Raw genomic sequence first — 8990 nt, forward strand, 5'->3', positions numbered from 1 at the left:
GAACACTGGAGTGGGTTGCCATTTCCTTATCCAATGCATGAAAGTGAAAAGTGAAAGTGAAGTTGCTCAGTCGTGTCCGACTCTTAACGACCCCATGGACTGCAGCCTACCAGGCTCCTCTGTCCATGGGATTTTCCAGGCAAGAGTACTGGAGTGGGGTGCCATTGCCTTCTCCGAACATGGGCTACGACTGGCATTTAAATATCCATTTAAAACAAGCTGGTGTTTTATTGAGCAGTGCATCTTTCGCACACACCAATGAATCACATTTGACTGTACAACTCATCCAAGTCCAAGTTCTACACCAGAGAGCTGGAAAACTTTTACACCAGGTGTTACCAATACCCACCCATTGTGATAATAGAAGAAAGCAGTAAAATGCTCATGGACTCTCATTTTAGGTAATATGACTTCCTGGTTGGGCTTCCCTGATGGCTCAGCGGTAAAGAATCCACCAGCCAATGCAGGAGACGCAGATTTGATCCCTGGTTTGGGAAGATTACTTGGAGAAGGAAATGACAACCCACTCCAGTATACTTGCTCGGGAAATCCCACAGACAGAGGAGCCTGGCAGGTTACAGTCTATGCGGTCTCAAAAGAGTCAATATGACTTAGCGACAAAACAACAACAACAACAAATTCCTGGTCAATGCTATGAAAACAAAAATTACAATATGGACCCTTAGAGTATATAATAAGTTGACCACTTGTCTTCATTCTGATTCTGGCTCCATTGGTCTAAGTGAAGGAGGCTTTGGAATTGATATTTTTAAAGCTTCCCAGGTGATTCCAGGGTACAGGGAGGGCTGAGAATTAAATTATCATAATTATTAAAGGAAGTCTATCCAAAATGATGATTTGAGTACTGAAGTAATGGAGTGTAAGTCTTTTACACAAAGATAAAACACACATTTCCCCTCTAATTTCAAATTCCCCTCTCACTTAATTTTTCACCCCAAACATGTATAATTTTTAAAACTTAATTCAAATAGTAGAATCAATGAACATAAATCTAAATATCACAAAAATGTCAGAAGAAAATGTTTCTTCTAAATCCAGCATACAAGGCTAACCACTGTTCTTTTTAGGGGGGCACATGGCATGTGGGATCTTTAGTTCCCTGACCAGGGATCAAACCTGTACCCTGGCAGTGAAAGCACGGAGTCTTAACCACTGGACTGCCAGGGAAGTCCAAAGAGTAACTACTGTTGACATCTGTGATGTATGTCCTTCCATTTAATCCAATAAAAATTTGGTTTGTGTGTGTAGGAACACATTTTAATGAGTTTACTCCCAAATGTGGCAGTAAAACATTTTTCCTACAGGGAAAAGAAGGCTGTTTTCTTTTTTGTTATAACTGGGGAGTGAGCATTTATCTCTTTTAGAATTGGGATCCAATCATTGGGCTCTAGCTCAGAATTATTATCTAATTAGTTAAAACTTCTACTGTGACTCTTGAGTTGGTGTAAAGGAACAGAAAGAGTCCTTCCAAGAAAGAGTTTGAGTTCTTCCAGCTCATCTCCCAATTTATTTCTGTCTGCAGAATAAAAGGCTGAAATATTATTGGTTGAGTGAATGGATCCTTGAGTTAGAAGTTTTAAGTCATATACAGCTATGAAAACTCTCATCTAAAATCAGATTCCTCCCTTAGGCAATTATTTTCTCAGACTCATGTCTTGCCTTTATTCTATCTGTTGTCTCTTCACCTCTTTCTTGGAAATCTTTGTCTCCAATAGGAACTCAGCAGGGGAGAATCCCAGAAAGAGAAGAGGGGATCACCAGCTTCTGGACCTGCAGAGGTCTTATCTCCGCCCATGTTTGGAATATCTATTATCTGGTCTTATCAGCATAGCAAACCTGTAACTGTCTCAGAGTTAATATCTTGGCTAAAAGAACCAGAAGACCTAAGAAGTACAGGGCTGTAATTTAAAACTTAAGCTAAGTTGCTTCAGTCATGTCCAACTCTGTGCGACACCAGAGACAGCAGCCCACTAGTCTCCCCTGTCCCTGGGATTCTCCAGGTAAGAACACTGGAGTGGGTTGCCATTTCCTTCTCCAGTGCATGAAAGTGAAAAGTGAAAGTGAAGTTGTTCAGTCGTGTCCGACTCCTAGCGACCCCATGGACTGCAGCCTACCAGGCTCCTCCGTCCATGGGATTTTTCCAGGCAAGAGTACTGGAATGGGGTGCCATTGCCTTCTCCGAATTTAAAACTTGCTGCAACTTAAATTTGAACTGGAATCATCTGTCCCTTGAGTCAGGTGGGTTGAAGATCACTTACAGCTAATAGCTCCATTTACTTCAGCACAAACATCTTGAAGGGACTTACCTGAATTTTTAAAAAGTCTTTTTTGATCAACACTCAACTTTGCTAGGAGAAGGCAATGGCACCCCACTCCAGTACTCTTGCCTGGAAAATCCCATGGATGGAGGAGCCTGGTGGGCTGCAGTCCATGGGGTCACTAGAGTCAGACATGACTGAGCGACTTCACTTTCACTTTTCACTTTCAGGCATTGGAGAAGGAAATGGCAACCCACTCCACTGTTCTTGCCTGGAGAATCCCAGGGATGGGGAAGCCTAGTGGGCTGCCCTCTATGGGGTTGCACAGAGTGGGACACGACTGAAGCGACTTAGCAGCAGCAGCAGCAGCAACTTTGCTAAATAATTTTAGATTTTGTGCTATTAGCAAGGGATGGGGTTGTGGGGGGAGGCAGCAGGAAGAGCCCTCCACCCCACTCAACGCCCACAAATTGCATTGGTGATAGAAGAAAAGAGGGTTAAGATAGTGCTGGTCATTAGCTATAAAATCAAACGTCAAAAGTTACAGAATGGTGAATATGGGTGGTGTCCGTAACCCAAGGGCTTCCCTGGTGGCTCAGTGGTAAAGAATCTACCTGCCAATGCAGGGGACACAGGTTCGATCCCTGGGTGGGGAAGATCCCCTAGAGAAGGAAATGGCAACCCACTCCAGTATTCTTGCCTGGAAAATCCCATGGACAGAGGAGCCTGATGGGCTACAATGGGTTTGCCAAAGAGTTGGACATGACTTAGCAGCTAAACAACAGTAGCAACAGCTGTAATCCAAAACTTGAGCAAGTCCTATCCAATACTTTCTAAGACGATAACTAAAACCATTTCTGAGTGCTCTAGTCAATATAAATGGATCTCAAAACTTCAGTGAAAATACTATTAGCTGGTGGCCACGAAACACTTAAATGTTGACAAACTTAACTCGGGAAAAAAAGCAGGAACCAATACACTTAATTATCAAACTTTTGTCCTCCTAAAAGCCTCTGGATGTCTTCTTCCAGAAGATGATTTATGCACTAGGAGGGGCAGCCGTTAAACGGACCCACACATTTATCTGCACACACACATTTATCTTTGTTCTCACCTCCCTACACAATCTATGCACTAAGAGGGGCAGATGTTAAAAACGCACAGGCACATTTATCTCCATTCTCACTGCCTCCCACCCTATCCCCAAATGAGTTTAAAAGTAGCGTTAAGTGCCAATTTCTCAATAAAGCTGATGGCTGAACAATGATGCTTGCTCAGTACTCTTGGCTTCCTCTGCATTTTGCTAATACATGGAAGTGCACTGGGGTGGGTCTTCCGATGGATTGCTTTGGATGGTCTCAAAAGAGCTAAACTAAGCATATCTTCAGGGCTGCAATAAAGTGAAATAAAATAAAGGAAAAATATTTATTCTCCTTCCTCAAATAAAGGTAATCTTTGACGGAAATAATCAAATTACCCTGGACTTCTTTACATATGAAGGAATGTAGATAGCATACCACACGTTTTTCAGTGTGTTTAAGACCTTATCACTGACTCAGTGGGCAGGAGTCTGAGCAAACTCCGGGAGTGATGAAGGACATGGAAGCCTTCAGTTCAGGTGTGCTGCGGTCCATGGGGTCGCAGAGTCGGACATGACTGAGTGTCTGAACAACAACAAAAGGCGTCTCAGAGGGCTTCCCTGGTGGCTCAGACAGTAAAGAATCTGCCCACAATGCAGGAGAACTGGGCTCAATCCCCGGGTGGGGAAGATCCCCTGGAGAAGGGAATGGCAACCCACTCCTATATTCTTGCCTGGAGAATTCTATCGTCAGAGGAGCCTGGCGGGCTATAGTCCATGAGATTGCAAACAGACACGACAAGGCCTCTCAAGGCTTCCCAGATGGCTCAAGTGGTAAAGAATCTGCCTGTGAATGCAGGAGAAGCAGGAGATGCTGTTTTGGTCCCTGGGTTGGGAAGATGCCCTGAAAAAGGAAATGGCAACCTGCTCCAGTGTTCTTGCCTGGAGAATCCCATGGACAGAGGAGCCTGGCGGGCTGTAGTCCATGGGGTCGCAAAGAGTCAGACACGACTGTGTGGCTGAGTGTGAGCGTCTGACCTGATATTTTAAGATCAGCTGTTTTCAGGTCCCTTGCCTCTACTGGAGTTTGAGCTCTATGGATTCTGGCCACTCATCTTTTTATCCTAACATGATGCCTGAAACAGAGTAGAGGCTCAATGAACAAATGTACGAATACAGAAACAGTAAGTCTCATGTGCACAATTTCAAAGTCTCGAGACCAGACATCCATCTAGATGTCATGCCTTTTATCGACCATCTTTAAGAAATAAAAAAGAAAAAAAAAAACTTTTCTCCCTGACCCTTTTCTTTAAATCATACACGTGAGAAGAATTAATCATTCCCTCAACAGTGAAAATACTAAGATTTGCCTTGGTAATATTGCCCATAATAACAACAATGCAAATCAGGAAAGGTGACAATGGCCAGACTGTGATGATTTCAAAAATTTGTTTTTGTTATATAAAAACAGAGAGAATTAACTTCAGACAGTAAAATAATAATAAACTGCAATTACAAAATAACAAAGTTTCTAGAAGGAATTTAGAATAATCTGCTTAAACACACCCGTCTTAATTTCTTCTTTATAACTAAGAGTATTTATTCACTTAAAAAATGTCTCTTCATCTTTAAGAGACAGTCTATATACATGATCTTATGAATTGCCCCGTCAAATTTAATTTAAAAGACCATTACATGTTGCAGACATGTGGCTTTTAACAAAAATTCACTTATTATTCAATTCTACCTTATATTAGTTATATGATAAGAATTTACCAGCTCAATAATTTATTAAAATAATTTTCTTTTGAAAGAGGATGAAAGAGAAAGACAAGAAGTTTGCAACATTTAAGTTATTGCAAAAATACTCACCACACACAGGCTGACTGCAGAGGACAGCAGCTCAGATCAGCAGGAAAAACCTCTGGAACACCGCACTTTTGTTGTGTAGCCCAGGGCTGTCATCAGTTAAGGCGGGGTTGGGTGGTAAGGAGGTGTGGAAAGTTAGGAGGTGGGACTGGAGGAAAGCAAGCAAGCCTGTCTTTACTGCTTGGAGTGGGTTGGGGTGGTCAGTGTTTCTCCATTTAATAAAGTGGACACTCTGTTTCATCTGATTACATTTATTTTATGTGACATTTGCCTGATAATACTGCTTCCTTAGACAGCAAGATTTATCTATGATTGGGCAACAACACATCTTACGAAGGTCCAAGTTTTATTTATTTAGAATTTCTAGAATTCATCTATTTCCTAAGGCATTTAAGGGTTTTGACACATGTTTAAAAGTGAGAATTGAGCAGCTGGCCTTATGATTCAAAAATGCTAAAGACATATTAGATTTCCTTTTTGTCAGATTGTTTTCTAAGCTAAAGCGCTGGATGGCCAATGAGAGACAAGATAAGCTATTGAAGGTTAGGGGTGCCGAGAGGGACAGAGGCAATTTTGGAGTCACCCATCTGGTGCTGGTGTGGAGCCTGGATTCCAGAAGGTAAGATTGTCATCATGGAGATCACTGCAGGGACAATTTCATAGAAAGAGAAGGTACAGGGTTTCCCTGGTGGCTCAGTAGTAAAGACTGCCTGCAAAGCAGGAGACTTGGGTTCCATCCCTGGGTCAGGAAGATCCCTTGGAGAACAGCATGGCTACCCACTCTAGTATTCTTGCCTGCAAAATCTCATGACAGAGGAGCCTGGTGGGCTATACTCCATGGGGTCGCAAAGAGCTGGACTCGACTTAGTGACTAAACCACAACAACAATGAAGGATGCAGAGGACCTCAGCAGGGATGGAAAACAGAGGCGTAGCTTTAATGGAAGCCACCATTCCTACTGTTTAATCACAACAGGAATGGGCAGTTCTTAGAGAATGGGCACAGCGATGAGAGAGGAGCTGAATCACTTCATGAATCAGTAGATAGGTACACAGATACGCAATACTGAATATGAAAACTTCAATTGTTTCCTGGTTGCTGACGTAAACTGTGTTCATTTAGCTGAGGTTAAAACATTCCTTATCCTTTTCGATGTGACTCTAAGTTGTAGACTTTTTCCCGTGGTGTTTGAATATAAAACTTGAATGAGTTATATCACTGAAACTACTTTACATTCTCCTTGGTTAGTTGTGTGTACAGAAGAAGTTGTTCTTGGAAGTGGAAGATAAGGGGAAAGGAGTACCTGGGCACTCACTGATTTTAGGGAGACCTTCATCGAGTCTACTGACATTCATACATACCACTGAGTAGAAAACCCAGGTATCAGCACAATCGATATGACCTTATTGTAGAAGACTGGAGTGTGAGCTGAAACCATAGCACTCAGCCAGAATGGGCGGTGATATCATTCCCGTCCTAGGAGAGTTTATGGCCTGGGAAGTGAGACACACCGTGTGGCCCATATAGAAAATATCCTTCCCTGGTGGCTCAGTGGTAAAGAATCTGCCTGCCAGTGCAGGAGACACAGGTCCCACCCCTGGGCGAGGAAGACCCCGTGGAGAAGGAAATGGCAACCCACTCCAGTATTAAAAAAGAAAGAAAGAAAGAAAGAAAATATCCTTTTGTTGTTCCTTCAGTTCAGTTCAGTTCAGATGATCAGTCATGTCCGACTCTTTGGGACCCCATGGACTGCAGCACACCAGGCTTCCCTGTCCTTCACTATCTCTCAGAGTTTGCTCAAACTCATATCCATTGAGTCGGTGATGCCATCCAACCATCTCGTCCTCCATCACCCTCTTCTCCTCCTGCCTTCAATCTTTCCCAGCATTAGGATCTTATTCAATGAGTTGACTCTTCGCATCAGGTGGCCTAAGTAGTAGAACTTCAGCTTTAGCATCACTCCTTCCAATGAATATTCAGGGTTGATTTCCTTTAGAATTGACTAGTTTGATCTCCTTGCTGTCCAAGGGACTCCCAAGAGTCAAAGCAAGAGGTCATCAAGTTCTAGGCTACTTAGTCTGTGGATCTTGGGCAAATCTCTTAACAAAAAAGGCTGTAATGTATTAAATCTCTAGCATGTGCTTAAAGCGAAAATCGTTTCAACTAATGTCATTTATCTTCATCATTTTGATATTCATAGCAACTGTCATTGTTACTACTACTACTAATAATAAGGAAACTGAGTCCAGAGAAGTCAAAGAGTTTCCAAGGGCCCTATAGCAGCTAATCTGAAAGGGTGGAATGTGAATCCAGGCTTATCTGACATAAAAGTCTGTATTTTTCCACTATGACTCTTAACTAGAAAACAGTGGTGAAAACATCCACATCTCAGGACCCTGGTGAGGATTAAATAAGATAATATGGGAGAGCCTGGATACATGGACGATATGCAATAGAGTCACGCTTCCCTCCCCTCTCACCCCTACCCTTTCCCAGGATGAAGCCCTTTTTTAAAGGTTCTTTCAAAGCCATCTGTGTACCCCTCTCCTCCACAGTAGGACATCTTACCTGCCCCACTCTCCAGCTGGACACTGAGCCCTTTGAAAGACAGGGGGAGGCCTCTGTCACTGGCATGAGTGAAATTCAGGGACCCGTGGGGTCACATTAAAATGTCTTTAGAGTTATGGTCCGAGCCAGCCACAGGAGTCACGGTAGTAAAGAATCCACCTGCCAATTCAGGAGACGTGGGTTCAATCCCTGGGTCAGGGAGATCCCCTGGTGGAGGAGATGGCAACCCACTCCATCATTCTTGCCTGGAAAATCCCAAGGACAGAGGAGCCTGGTGGGCTATAGTCTATGGGGTCACAGAGTTGGACATGACTGAGCACTCACTTCTCATTCACTGAGCCAGTCACACAGAAATAGGAAAAGAATCACCCAGGGATTAATTGAATTCTGTCAAATGGGGAAGGATCCAGGATTTGGGAACTTCATGTGTTCTGCCCCTTTATACCTATTGAACATTTTTAAAAGGGACCCACCAGGTCATCTGTGATTGAGTTAAATCAGGCCCCCCAGGTTCTATATTCTAGTCTCTGATTCTTTTATTCATTCATTCACCAAACATATACATATATACTGAGTCCTTGCTAAACAACAGGACTGTGTGAGGTACCAGCGATATAAGAGCAACAAACAGGTTTCCTGCTCTCAAGATGCCCATTTGGTTTTATCCTAGTAAAGGAGAAAGAGGAAAGAAAAAACACGCAAACACAAACAACCCCCAAGTCAACACCCAAGTGAATAAAACTGCTGTGTATTGTTCTAAAGAGTTGCAAAGACAGTCATCAGGGGGCTGTGGTTCTGAAAGAGGGAGTCGGGGAAGCCAGGACCTACCTCAGACAGGATGGGCAGGGGAGGCCTCCCTGGAGCAGACACCCGAGGGGGATCGGGAGGTGGCTGTGTGGATGGGTGGGAGGAGCATTCCCAGAGAGGGTGGATTTGAGGAAGTGAAAGGAGCATCTGTAGAAGTAGGAAGTGTTCAGATGGTCTATGTGAGGAGTCCTGGAATGGCAGCAGAGAGAGGTTTATAGGACTATTCAGGAAAGGCTCCACAGGGACTTCTGTGGTGGGCCAGTGGTTGACACACTGAGTTCCCACTGCAGGGGATGTGGGTTCGATCCCTGGTCAGGGGTCCTATGCACTGTGTGGCCAAATGTTTAAAAAATTAAAAACAAAAACAACAGAAAAGACTCCTTGAAGAA

At 43.4% G+C, this 8990-nt stretch overlaps 1 protein-coding gene across 1 annotated transcript in view; it reads right to left on the reverse strand.

The window, feature by feature from the left end:
- The window catches only part of LOC129657296 (placenta-specific gene 8 protein-like), a 30356-nt gene extending 24990 nt beyond the window's left edge, over positions 1 to 5366 (reverse strand). The window contains exon 1 of the mRNA XM_055587504.1: positions 5230 to 5366. The gene's annotated coding sequence lies outside the window, so the exon portion shown is untranslated. The remainder of the gene's footprint in view (positions 1 to 5229) is intronic.
- Positions 5367 to 8990: the final 3624 nt, after the last annotated feature.

This window comes from Bubalus kerabau, chromosome 7, assembly GCF_029407905.1.
Source record: "Bubalus kerabau isolate K-KA32 ecotype Philippines breed swamp buffalo chromosome 7, PCC_UOA_SB_1v2, whole genome shotgun sequence".
Taxonomy (NCBI): Eukaryota; Metazoa; Chordata; class Mammalia; order Artiodactyla; family Bovidae; genus Bubalus; species Bubalus kerabau.